Source organism: Silene latifolia, chromosome X (assembly GCF_048544455.1).
Source record: "Silene latifolia isolate original U9 population chromosome X, ASM4854445v1, whole genome shotgun sequence".
NCBI lineage: Eukaryota > Viridiplantae > Streptophyta > Magnoliopsida > Caryophyllales > Caryophyllaceae > Silene > Silene latifolia.
In genome coordinates, this window is record NC_133537.1 from 47,374,828 (window position 1) to 47,388,617 (window position 13,790).

Sequence of the window (13,790 nt, forward strand, 5' to 3'; positions counted from 1 at the left end):
TGTTATAAATATTTAAATCTAAAAGTATGTCTATTTATAACTCACCATACCTATAATACATGCTAAAAAAATACCAACCTCTATTCTAGAAAATATATTTTAGGTGGAAAATATTGACTTTTCCTATTCTTTTAGTAAATAGGGGATTATGTCCTCGACTGATCACAAACTATTAACTAAACTTGAGAGTTGGGTTAGAGCTATGTAAGCTACCTTTTCTTGAACGTTGCCAAAAAAATTGTCTGCAATCAAACTTTTGTTACAAATTTGTAGTTTAAGAAATGATTACTGGAAGAAATGAAAATGATATTACAACTACAAAGTCCACCATCATAATATACACTGACAAAATGGCAATACAAAGTTTCAGACTTCCAGACCATTGGTGAATGGACTTCGCGGGCTAACCAACAGTGGGGGTCGACCCTGACCGATTGTTCTGCGAGGATTTCATAGGGGTAGTGTTGAAAACTCAGAGATTATATTGCCCATTGGCTCCGTCGAGGGCCAGATGAAGACAAGTTTGGAAGGCGATACAACTGGGCCAGGTACTGATCCTGAAAAAATCTCAAGTATTGCCTGTGTCTTGGGCCGTTCACTTGAAATTGGGTGAGAACAGGCCAAGCTCAATAGTAAAACCCGCCCCGCATCCTCCTTCACATACTCATTTTCTAGCTTCTCGTCAACGACATCTATAAGGGGCCCTTCGCGATGCTTCGACCAGACCCAATCGACAAGGTTGTGATACCCGCCCTTCTTGACCCAGGGGCGATGTCCACATGCTACCTCGAGAAGATCTGCACCGAAGCCGTACATATCGGATTCCCTAGTTGCCTTGCCTGTGTGGAAACACTCTGGGGCAATGTACCCCATAGTGCCATGTACGCTTTCCATTGCAGCATAAGAGGTTTTTTCATGTTCCACAACACGAGCTAGACCAAAGTCGCCAAGGCGGGCATTGAAGTTGTTGTCAAGCATGATGTTGCTGCCCTTGAGATCTCGGTGGATGACCTTTTCGTCGCACTCATAGTGGAGGTAGTGTAGGGCGAATGCTACCCCTTTTACGGCTTTGTATCGAAGCTCCTAGCTTAATGGCGTCTCACCTTCATCACAGAAAATGTGATTGTCTAGGCTTCCATTTGGCATGTACTCGTACACCAGAAGAAGCATCATGCTCTGATGGCACCATCCTGAGATCAATTAAACATTTGAAATTTCCCATGTTACCCTCGAACTTTGGCAGATTACACATGGTACCCCTCAAATTAACTTTTTACATAAGGTACCCATTAGTTTGACTTTTTCCTTCCCAAACTGCCCATTGACAAACGACTGTTTAGTTTTCTTAACGGCAGTTAGGTTTTCAGTTTTTGGTGGGAAAGTTAGTTTTAATTGTATACTTTTTACCCATGGTACCCCTGTGTTTCAAACTTTTGCCCAATGTACCCAATTTCTAGAACAGGACAAAAATAACGGCTATATTGATGTAGCCGTTGGAATCTCTTGCTTTAAAAGGCAAATCTCCCTCATTTACAATTAAAACAAGTATCAATACATAAGGAAACTCAATAATGTCTTATATATCTAATGCAAGTTCTTATTCAAGAGGAATTCAAGTAGAAAACAAACAATGCCCAAGATGCAATAAAAGATCAAACATAAGGTCCTCGGGGCCTACTGCCGCAAATCCAATGAAGCTATATTACAAGTATGATGATTGTGGTTGGTTTTAATGGTGCAAAGCTAAAATAGTAAAAGGCAATCAACATGAAGAAGAAGAAGAAGAAGAAGAAGAAGAAGAAGAAGAAGAAGAAGAAGAAGAAGAAGAAGAAGAAGAAGAACAAATGCATAGTCTACATGAAGTGACGAAGAATATGAAGGAATAAGCTGAGATGCTTTATTTCTTGAAGGCAAAAATGGATGATATGTCAAAGCTACTACAACTTAGCATAAAAATAGCCATTTTTATGTACATGTTTCTGTTATATGTCGTGATGAACCTAAGAAGTTGATAAGAGAACTATGTAATATGCAACAACTGTAATAGAATCAAATGCAATTGATAAGATTAAAACTTGCAATGCTAGCATTGATCATTGTTGTTAATTATACAAAGGTTGTTCCTTTAATTTATAAATCACCAAAAATTTGCTGATTGTGTGATATACAAATCACCAAAAGCTGCAACACAGTTAAGAAACTGCACAAAATATACCCATAACAGTTTACCAAATGCATAAAATATAAGCTGATAAATCACTACAACAAAATATGGCAACTAACTTAGTTAACAACCTAGCTTAGCCAAAAAATGAGTGTCTTTTCAGAAACATACTTAACCCTTGCTTATTGAAGCTCCATCTTTCTTACCCTTTTTTTCTGACTGCCACCACCACCACTAGTGTTCCTCTGTTTTGCTGTTGGACCTCCTTTACATGATCTTGCATTGTGTCCAACAGTTTTGCATATTGAGCATGTAATAATTGTTGATCTTTTACCTTTTTTTTTGGGCTCGTCTGGTTTCCTCTTTCTTTGCCTTGCAGGTCTTCCTATGCTCCTCTCTGGAATAGGGGGTAAAACTTGAGGGAATTGGAAGGTTGGCCATGCATCTTGATCAGGTAAAGGATGCATATGTTCTCCATAGGTGAGCTTGTAACATTGACCCCTATAGAATCCATCCACATAGTCCATTGGTTGCTCCCTATTGTAAAAAAATGGCTCTACATACATGCTTACATGGGATTCCAGTTATCTGCCACCCCCCACATAAGCATGTCCCCTTGAGAATGTCCACTGGATGAGGTTTAGTACCCTCAAGCACCTGTGGACGCGGGCCCACGGGGGCGAAAAGCAAAGCAAGCTTTTCCTCTCTTTGGTTGTTTGCATTTGTGGAGTCGCCACCAATTTATTGTGGAAAATTGGAAACCGTTCGAATACCTCGTGTCATGTCAAGACACAAAGTAATGACATGAACACTAAGCACTCGTCACCCTTAGCATTCTATGTCTAGAATGACTCTCGTGGATGCCAATGAACACGGATGTTCACAGAGATCTAGAGTAAGGGGTGAGGGTACGTATTAGGAAGCTCTTTTGATCGAACACCTAATCCCGCCCGCCTCGATAGCGGCCTCTACTAATGATTAGGGAAATTATCTATACTCGATATATTGTCGATTATATGCATGCTATGCAACATCCAATAAATTAATCCTAGCATGTGAGAATTAACTAAGTCGGTTAACACGTAATTTAACATACAATTAATGTCGAGGTAGAGATTTAGATCGATTGCATGTGAAAGCATACAAGCAATATAATAAAAGAAATACAATAAAAATACAATAAAGGAAAATTACAATAATTGCATCGGATTTAATGATTTATGTCGAAAATACATTTAAAACGGATAATTTTAGAAAAGAAAGAATAAATGAATAAACGAACAGATATTAGGTGATAATACGAGTAATAGTTAAATTAAACACGTAATTAATAAACTAGGTCAAAACAGAAACGGGAATTCAGAGACAGAAGTCAACCGGGAACAGGCGCAGCAGAGCTGCGTCCCTTGGAAGAGGCACAGCAGTCGCTGCGTCTGTTCCTGGGTTGAGTTCTGGCTGTGAAGCCGGAACCGCAACTCGTTAATGCTCATTGGTGATTTTAATTCTTGATTAATGGATAATTAACTCGGATGAGTGATTAACATATTTTTTAAATGTGAATGAGGTCATAAAAACGATAAAACATGAATGAAACTAATTAGAACAAAATATTACAAGATTAATAAGATTATTAATTACAAATTATCAAACTAATCAAATTAATTAGGTTAAACATGATATTAATGATGAATTAATGATGGTGACGGTAAATAACAGATACAAGTATATCAAAGATGAATTCCAGAGATTCAATATGAGTAAATCGAACCTCTAAAACCCGAATTGATTTCAATGACGAAAACCCGCAAATATAAATTATAAGGGATTTAAGTCGGGATTTAATGATGGATTAATTAATGATGATTTATTTACATGTTAAAATTATTATGTTCAAATTATCGGATTAAAAGAAAGATGAACAATTGAAAACGAAACAAAACAATCAAATTATCAAAAGACGAAGGAAGAAGAAAGGAAGCAGGAACTGCGGCAGCCTCACGAAGAGGCGCGGCAGTTGCTGCGTCCTTTCTCGACGGTTGTCCTCTGATAATCCGTAAAAAGGGTTTTTAAACAAGGTTTTACAAATCGGTTTTAAGAATACTTTCGACATAAATCTTACAATATTGATTACGATAATAAAGAACAATAAACAAAAGAAGGATTTACACCCTCAAACTTACATGTTTGACGAAACGAGATGAACTAAGTTAACGTTTAGTGATGCTCGACTCGAATGTACGACGAAAGTGCCCTCTAAGAGGAATACGAATATGATTGATTAATGTTGATTGATGTGGAGTTGGTCAAATTGGTCGGTCATGCAAAACGAGGCTGGTACTCAGAAAGATCCGAGCTTACGTGGTCGAAAGTTCAAGCACGTAGACGCCAAAAAGTAAGAACGTGGTCTAGAATGCAAAGGGAGAAGAGAAGGGCGGACACTCTCGTGAGAAATATGTGAGACCGAAGGTCTCTATTTATACTAATCACATGGAGGAAGTAGGGTTTTCGGAGAAACTTTGGAAGTGAATCTCGAAAAGATACGGAAAATACGCAGAAAAGGACTGAGGAAGAGGCGCAGCAGGCAATGCGTCTGTTGGAAGAGGCGCAGCACTTGCTGCGTCCTTTCTGTAACACCCCGGTTTATAAAAGAAGTCCTCGTCAAGACATTCCCTCATAAAACGGACTGTTACCATCTCGGTTTCCCGAGGTAGTGAATAACAAATTAAACTCCAAGGCAATTTATATAATATTTTAACTTAATTATTACAAATTCTCTTTTCAAATTAAATTACAAGAACTGACGTAAATAAAAGTGAAGTCTTCTAGATGATGATCTAGCTACTAGGTCGTCTGATCCAGTGTCTCACGCCCATCAAGCTCCCGTCCTATCTCTTAAACCTGTCAAGTCTGCTCCCCATAAAACGGTTCATCACAGGTGTTCACGAATACACAGGGTCAACCACGAGGTTGAGTAGGGAAAACAATAAAACAATAAATATGATATGCATGATACTCCGCCACCTCCATCGCCATCTCAACTCAATCTCATATCTCATATCCGGACAACCCAGACCATACCGATCCCGGTAGACTATATATCGACCGAAGCCGATCTGCCACTCAACAATGAGGACACCAGGGCAAGTCCGCAGAACCCGCCTGGGCCTTATCACAACATCACATCGTATCTCAACACCGTCACTACCACATCATCCTCCAACTCCAATGCATATGAAATGCTCAACAAGAATTAATGCGATGCAATATGTATATAAATCATGAATCGCTAAATCATAAAGTCATGCCAGTTACCCGATGTTGTGATATCATACTCAATACGATCAAATCAGTCAATCACCTTTCCGAATATAAATGATAAGAAAATCAACAACCAGGAATCAAGTCAACACAATTCAACTATGACGATAATAGGACAAGTGTATTTCCCTACCTCAAAGTGCCAGCAAATCCAATTAAGCGGCTCAAACAAAGTCAAACAATAAAGCAACAGATCCGATTGTCAATGCTTCACAACTCCGTCACCTAATTAAAATATAATAACCACATATATAATTACTAATTGTCCGTATCATAAATTAATTATTTATAACTTATATATAAATTATTCTTTATAGATTATATAAATAAAATGATTATTTACGATGTTTATTTATATTATTTAATAATATATAACCGTCTCAATAACGAAAAGCCGTTTCAAAATAATTAATACAATGTCCTCGACAAGGCTCTTTAACCCGTGTTTTACTATGCCCTCGTAAGGTCCTACCGCCACGTCGCCACCATGGTTAGCTACCCTGGTCCACGGTGGTCCCAGGTGGTCAAACCACCGGCCCCATAGGTCAACCACTAGCCCAAACACGCGTCCCCAAAACAGGTCCTCGTAAACAATTCCATAGTTTTTAAAACATATGTTGACATTTCATCGAACACTTACGCGACCGTCTTAAACCACACATTTTCGCCACCACCAGTCACCACCGTCATCACCACGACCCACGGTGGAACCACGATGATGGGTCATCAACTCCCACCCATCAGAACCCTATGTGGTGGTCAAACCACCACGATACGACGGCGTTTTAAGACGTCGCTCACGCTACATTAACAACAACCACCGCCTAAATAACCACTCCCCACGGCCACCCCGTTCACCACCGCCACTGATGGTTGCCACCCTTGCCACCACCGATGCAGGGTGATCCCAAAGGTGGTCCCTACACGCTCTATGGTCCACTAACGAAGGTACTGTGGTCGTCTTAAGACGACCACGCGAATCCCCGCAAGTCGCCTGTTTTGCGACTTTCCGGCCACCCCGACACAAACCACCACTATCAACCGCCACACACTGTCCTCCCTTGGGTCGCCCTAACCACCCAATACCAACCCAGGTCAAGTCGTGTCGTGAAATGGGTTCGAATTGTCTCAAAACCGCCCCTGTTCCCGTCGGGTTCAAAACTCGTGATTGCAACCACCATTTGCCACCAACGACCACCACCTAACCACCCTGATGGTCGACCCTTTCCCATAGACCATCTTAACCCAAACCCAGGTCCTCTTAGTCACGATTTCTAGGTCGAAACCCCCAATTACCCTTTTCGAACACCCATCCCGACCACCAAAACACGGCCACAACCACCACCACCGCAGATTAACTCCGGTCAATGATGGGTCCTCGACAATCTCCGATGTCCCACGGTCACAACGGTACCCTAGGTTCGTCATCTAGCGGTCTAATTAACAAGTTACAATCGATTTAAGGCGAGTAGTTACGAGATTACCTTGTGACGGTTTCTGGCTGACGGAATCGCAACTCACGCACGAACGACGTAGGTTTAGGTTTAGGGTTTTCTTTGTTTGTTTTTTTTTTTTCCTTTTTATAGTCTAGGTTTAAACGGATCCGACCCATTTACGAAACCCGCTCCTTTTCTAATTACTTACTATATACCCGTCTCGCTTATTATTAATAATTCCCGACTCACTTGCAAAATGCTAAATAAACACGATTAATTAATTATTTAATTATTCGAATTACGTAAATTATTTATATAAATTATTATCAAATTACGGGGCATTACAATCTTCCCCCCTTAAAATGAACTTCGTCCCAAGTTCACTCGAATTACCCACAACGAGTCAGTACTTAGAGTCTCAACAACAACAGCGTTCAAACATCACCGAATTACCCACACAAGTTTAACCAACCAAAAGAATGAAAATTCGAGTGTCACATTCCACCCTCCTAAAGACAAACTTCGTCTCGAAGTTTAAACACAACCACATCCTTTCACAACGAGTTTAACACAGCAATTAGATCCTAATACCAGATAAGAATTACTAGATAAGAATACAAGATTTTACAATCCTCTCCACCTAAAAACATGGTTACGTCCTCGTAACCTTTACCAAATATCCTTGTCACATAACATTATAATCGCCATTGCGAATTTGATAACCATAGAAAAGATCACTAAACCCAAATTGAAACTCACACATCCTACAACAATTAGAATCACCACATCCGACAGGCTTACATTATTCCAATCAATAAGGTGTCACTTCCTAAACCCAACGCAACACATTATCAAGAACTAACGACTTCTAGTAACTAGAGATACATCTACATAGGTTGGCCCTAGATGGCAATTACTCAGTCACCTTTCGAGTCGATCTCCTCAACGAATCCATCCAATCCTTGGTACTACCGCTCCAAATATCACTACCTTCACAATCTCTACTTCATCTTCTAAGGTCTCCTCAAAACACAACCAAACTCTATTCACTCTATTTCCATGAAATCATAAACTCTCTTACCCCAATAACTCCTCTCCATTATACTTGCCAACAATCATCTATCATACCCAAAACCTTCAATCCTTATCTTTCCATATCAGACAACTCACAATCCGTATTCACAAATCAGTCTCTTAGATAACTATCCCAACCAATCTCAGTACTAGCTCACAATTTCTACTACATCCAAACCAATATACTCCGTATATTACATCATCCTTTAACAAATTTCAAAACTTCAACAACACTTATAGATAACTAACTCATCTCACAATTCATCCCGTCTCACAAACCAGGTAAATAAAATAATGGTTTATAAATATATATATATATATAGATATGCTTGCATAAAGATGATAGCACAGAAATAGATGACAATTACCACATAAGCAGCCACGCGATTTGCAAGAGTTGACACCCATCACAAGATTAATGAACATTTACCATATAATTCAGAAAAAGTAATTACTGCAGTCCTTTCTAGTCACAACCAATTTCCATTATTACTTCTACATATATACCTAGCATGTGACCAACATTGTCAAGTAATTTAGCATGTCTGTAATGACTATCATGAACACACATCAGTAACTTGTGTATCAACAGTGGCAATCTCATATTAATATCCAGCCTACTTGACATAATACATGGAAGCAAAATAATTAGCAACAGAAAATATATTTCAGTTGTCATAATTATTTAAGCTAGTATTTTAGATTCAATCAAGATGAATAACCGTCGCGATCACTTTAGCATTTCATATCAATTTAATTGCATATATTTATTCATGAATTATTAACAACGTCATTCTTCATATTCTAACATAGCTTATAATTCAACTGAAATCAAATAACACCTGGAAGGCAATAAATACAAATATAGAAACACATAATTACATGGGAAACATTTAGAACAACGTAACATATTACATTCAGAACTAGCCGTGAATTTATGTACTATCCCTATGCATATTTTATTCCCTCAAGAAAACACCGATAGCAAAATTTATAAAATTAACCATAGGGAATTTAAGTTTGATTATCATGGATTAGAACGTTTAAAATTAGAAAATCGATCACTAAACATGGATTAGAAAATTTAAGATTCCAACTTCGATCAAAAACATATGTTAGGAGATTAAAATTTTTTAACACGTTCTTATCCGACTTTAATGATCATGGCAATAAAATTTTATAATTACGCATTTTCGTTCATTACAAACATCATGAGCACACGAGATACCTACAATGCTTTAAACATATGGAATACATTACAATGGAATTCATGTAACCCTCAATCACATTTAGTCCCTTAACTTTCAGATCAACACGTTAATCCAGATAAACTTTCATGTTAACAATCGTCAAGACGCTTATCTAATGTACATGTTATTATCATCTTGTAAGAACATTGTCAGGTCGGACTAATAAGACTCATGAATTATGTAGCTATTGTAAGAAAAGTTGAAATAGAACTATATTTTTAATTTAAAATTCTTGGGTTATTTCAAAAGAATTCACAATTAAATAACTTCCCAAGTAAAGCTCGAGTTATAATACTTTTCACAAAATTTAAAGAGTTTAATGCGTATAAGAAAATTAACGAGATTCAATTCATCAAGTTTAAATGTACGGCGAATTTCTCAACTTAATTTGTTCAAGCAGGGATTAAATAAAATCTTCTAAATTTCGGCCAATTTACAAAAATCGCTATTAGATACTAAAACAACAAAGTTCTCATGATTCCACGATTTGATGCATAAGTGAATGCTAATAAGCGAAGTTGAATTTAACGGAAATTGTGATTAGATGTGAAATTCTACAAATTATTTATCGAAACATCTAGCACAAAACTTTCTATCTACTGATTACTAAACATCATTATTCCTAAACCGTATATCCTATTTGCATGTAACCAACATCAGAAGAAAGCTAACTCAGTAGGTGATTTCACATAAGTTCTATTTATAGGTAACAACAGAGAATAATTAGCAGCCACAATAGATTAAGAATAGAAATCGAGACAGAACAATATTTCGGCACAGTCTACTTTTACGATAGCTCATTCTCATATAAACATACTACTCCTATCTATTCATCCTAACTGATCACTTGCCTAATTTAATACGTACTTAGGCATATATCACATTCCAACTTACTCCTTATCAGAATCATCATAAATAAAACATGCAATTCGATAACACTTTTCATGATCTCAAGAGTATTAAGCTAACATGGTTTCGGGATTCATATTCCGCATATACTTAAGCACGAATTCTATCCTCAGACATTCACATATATTCAACCAATGTTCAACAATCAGGCCACAGTCTCAATATGCACATGTCACACATTTCAAGGTTTTCTGCTTATCAAATCCTTACTTATCACTAACAGGTTTCTATCACGATCACAACATCACATTGCAAGAATTAATTCTACTCGATGACAATCACTGTCCTCGTTTGGCAACAGGCACTTCTAACAATCCCATTCTCTCGTTTTCTCTCGGGTTACCTGGTCCAAAACTGAGAGGGCTAAAGAGCACGAATTAAGGGCCCCTTCTTAACCGTACTTTGAGCTCCTAACAGTTTCTACCCAGGGGTTCATTTTATTTAGACACATCCTACATTCATTGGGTTCATTGGTTTAGGCCTGAGGATCGTTCGCTCTGATACCACTTTGTAACACCCCGGTTTATAAAAGAAGTCCTCGTCAAGACATTCCCTCATAAAACGGATCGTTACCATCTCGGTTTCGAGGTAGTGAATAACAAATTAAACTCCAAGGCAATTTATATAATATTTTAACTTAATTATTACAAATTCTCTTTTCAAATTAAATTACAAGAACTGACGTAAATAAAAGTGAAGTCTTCTAGATGATGATCTAGCTACTAGGTCGTCTGATCCAGTGTCTCACGCCCATCAAGCTCCCGTCCTATCTCTTAAACCTGTCAAGTCTGCTCCCCATAAAACGGTTCATCACAGGTGTTCACGAATACACAGGGTCAACCACGAGGTTGAGTAGGGAAAACAATAAAACAATAAATATGATATGCATGATACTCCGCCACCTCCATCGCCATCTCAACTCAATCTCATATCTCATATCCCGGACAACCCTTGACCATACCGATCCCCGGTAGACTATATATCGACCGAAGCCGATCGCCACTCAACGGTGAGGACACCAGGGCAAGTCTGCAGAACCCGCCCTGGGCCTTATCACAACATCACATCGTATCTCAACACCGTCACTACCACATCATCCTCCAACTCCAATGCATATGAAATGCTCAATAAGAATTAATGCGATGCAATATGTATATAAATCATCAATCGCTAAATCATAAAGTCATGCCAGTTACCCGATGTTGTGATATCATACTCAATACGATCAAATCAGTCAATCACCTTTCCGAATATAAATGATAAGTAAATCAACAACCAGGAATCAAGTCAACACAATTCAACTATGACGATAATAGGACAAGTGTATTTCCCTACCTCAAAGTGCCAGCAAATCCAATTAAGCAGCTCAAACAGTCCAAACAATAAAGCAACAGATCTGACTGTCAATGCTTCACAACTCCGTCACCTAATTAAAATATAATAACCACATATATAATTACTAATTGTCCGTATCATAAATTAATTATTTATAACTTATATATAAATTATTCTTTATAGATTATATAAATAAAATGATTATTTACGATGTTTATTTATATTATTTAATAATATATAACCGTCTCAATAACGAAAAGCCGTTTCAAAATAATTAATACAATGTCCTCGACAAGGCTCTTTAACCCGTGTTTTACTATGCCCTCGTAAGGTCCTACCGCCACGTCGCCACCATGGTTAGCTACCCTGGTCCACGGTGGTCCCAGGTGGTCAAACCACCGGCCCCATAGGTCAACCACTAGCCCAAACACGCGTCCCCAAAACAGGTCCTCGTAAACAATTCCATAGTTTTTAAAACATATGTTGACATTTCATCGAACACTTACGCGACCGTCTTAAACCACACATTTCTGCCACCACCAGTCACCACCGTCATCACCACTGACCCACGGTGGAACCACTGATGATGGGTCATCAACTCCCACCCATCAGAACCCTATGTGGTGGTCAAACCACCACGATACGACGGCGTTTTAAGACGCCTGCTCACGCTACATTAACAACAACCACCGCCTAAATAACCACTCCCCACGGCCACCCCGTTCACCACCGCCACTGATGGTTGCCACCCTTGCCACCACCGATGCAGGGTGATCCCAAAGGTGGTCCCTACACGCTCTATGGTCCACTAACGAAGGTACTGTGGTCGTCTTAAGACGACCACGCGAATCCCCGGCAAGCTGCCCTGTTTTGCGACTTTCCGGCCACCCTGACACAAACCACCACTATCAACCGCCACACTGTCCTCCCTTGGGTCGCCCTAACCACCCAATACCAACCCAGGTCAAGTCGTGTCGTGAAATGGGTTCGAATTGTCTCAAAACCGCCCCTGTTCCCGTCGGGTTCAAAACTCGTGATTGCAACCACCATTTGCCACCAACGACCACCACCTAACCACCCTGATGGTCGACCCTTTCCCATAGACCATCTTAACCCAAACCCAGGTCCTATTAGTCACGATTTCTAGGTCGAAACCCCCAATTACCCTTTTCGAACACCCATCCCCGCAGCCACCAAAACACGGCCACAACCACCACCACCGCAGTTAACTCCGGTCAATGATGGGTCCTCGACAATCTCCGATGTCCCACGGTCACAACGGTACCCTAGGTTCGTCATCTAGCGGTCTAATTAACAAGTTACAATCGATTTAAGGCGAGTAGTTACGAGATTACCTTGTGACGGTTTCTGGCTGACGGAATCGCAACTCACGCACGAACGACGTAGGTTTAGGTTTAGGGTTTTCTTTGTTTGTTTTTTTTTTCCTTTTTATAGTCTAGGTTTAATCGGATCCGACCCATTTACGAAACCCGCTCCTTTTCTAATTACTTACTATATACCCGTCTCGCTTATTATTAATAATTCCCGACTCACTTGCAAAATGCTAAATAAACACGATTAATTAATTATTTAATTATTCGAATTACGTAAATTATTTATATAAATTATTATCAAATTACGGGGCATTACACTTTCCTCAGTGGTTTCCTCCTGCGGAAGAAAGATTTCCGCGTTTCTATTATGGAATAGCGGATTAATCTCATTTCCTTAATATTTTGTGTGAATATTACGGGAGGTATTTTACCAAATATTAAAAGATTGGAAAATATGGAATAGAAATATCCGGAACATTGCAGAACATTCTGACTCGGTTATTAGAAAATGAAGACGGTTTTTTACCCGGACTCCAAATGTACTCTAATTACTGCCAAAATGACCGTATCGGCATGTAGATGACAATTAAGAGGTAGCACAAGTGTTTGAGCGATCACTTGACGATAAACTTACGAACTGTCACAAATCGTTCCGTATACCAAACATGCGGCCCAATCATCACCGGGTGGTTTGCGGGAGGTGCAGAAATGAGGTATATACAGAGCCCCCACTTTGACTGAGGCTTGGACAAGGAAAAAGTCAAAGTATAGCCATCAGGTCAATCGAATATTACAACCTTACGACTATGGCGATGCGAGGCGGCTCAAGGGGTTTGAGCCAAGGACCTATCGTCGGGAATATTTTAGTGTCTGTCGACTATCGGGGAGGGTCGTTTAAAGTCCATTAGATTACGTAAGGAGGCTCGCCAGCCATAAGAAGAGACCATACCTGAAATTCCTTGAAACTCCA

At 39.1% G+C, this 13,790-nt stretch overlaps 1 pseudogene; it reads right to left on the reverse strand.

Moving 5' to 3' along the window:
- Positions 1-450: 450 nt before the first annotated feature.
- LOC141617313 (putative L-type lectin-domain containing receptor kinase S.5) overlaps positions 451-13,790 on the reverse strand; it is a 66,664-nt pseudogene continuing 53,324 nt past the window's right edge.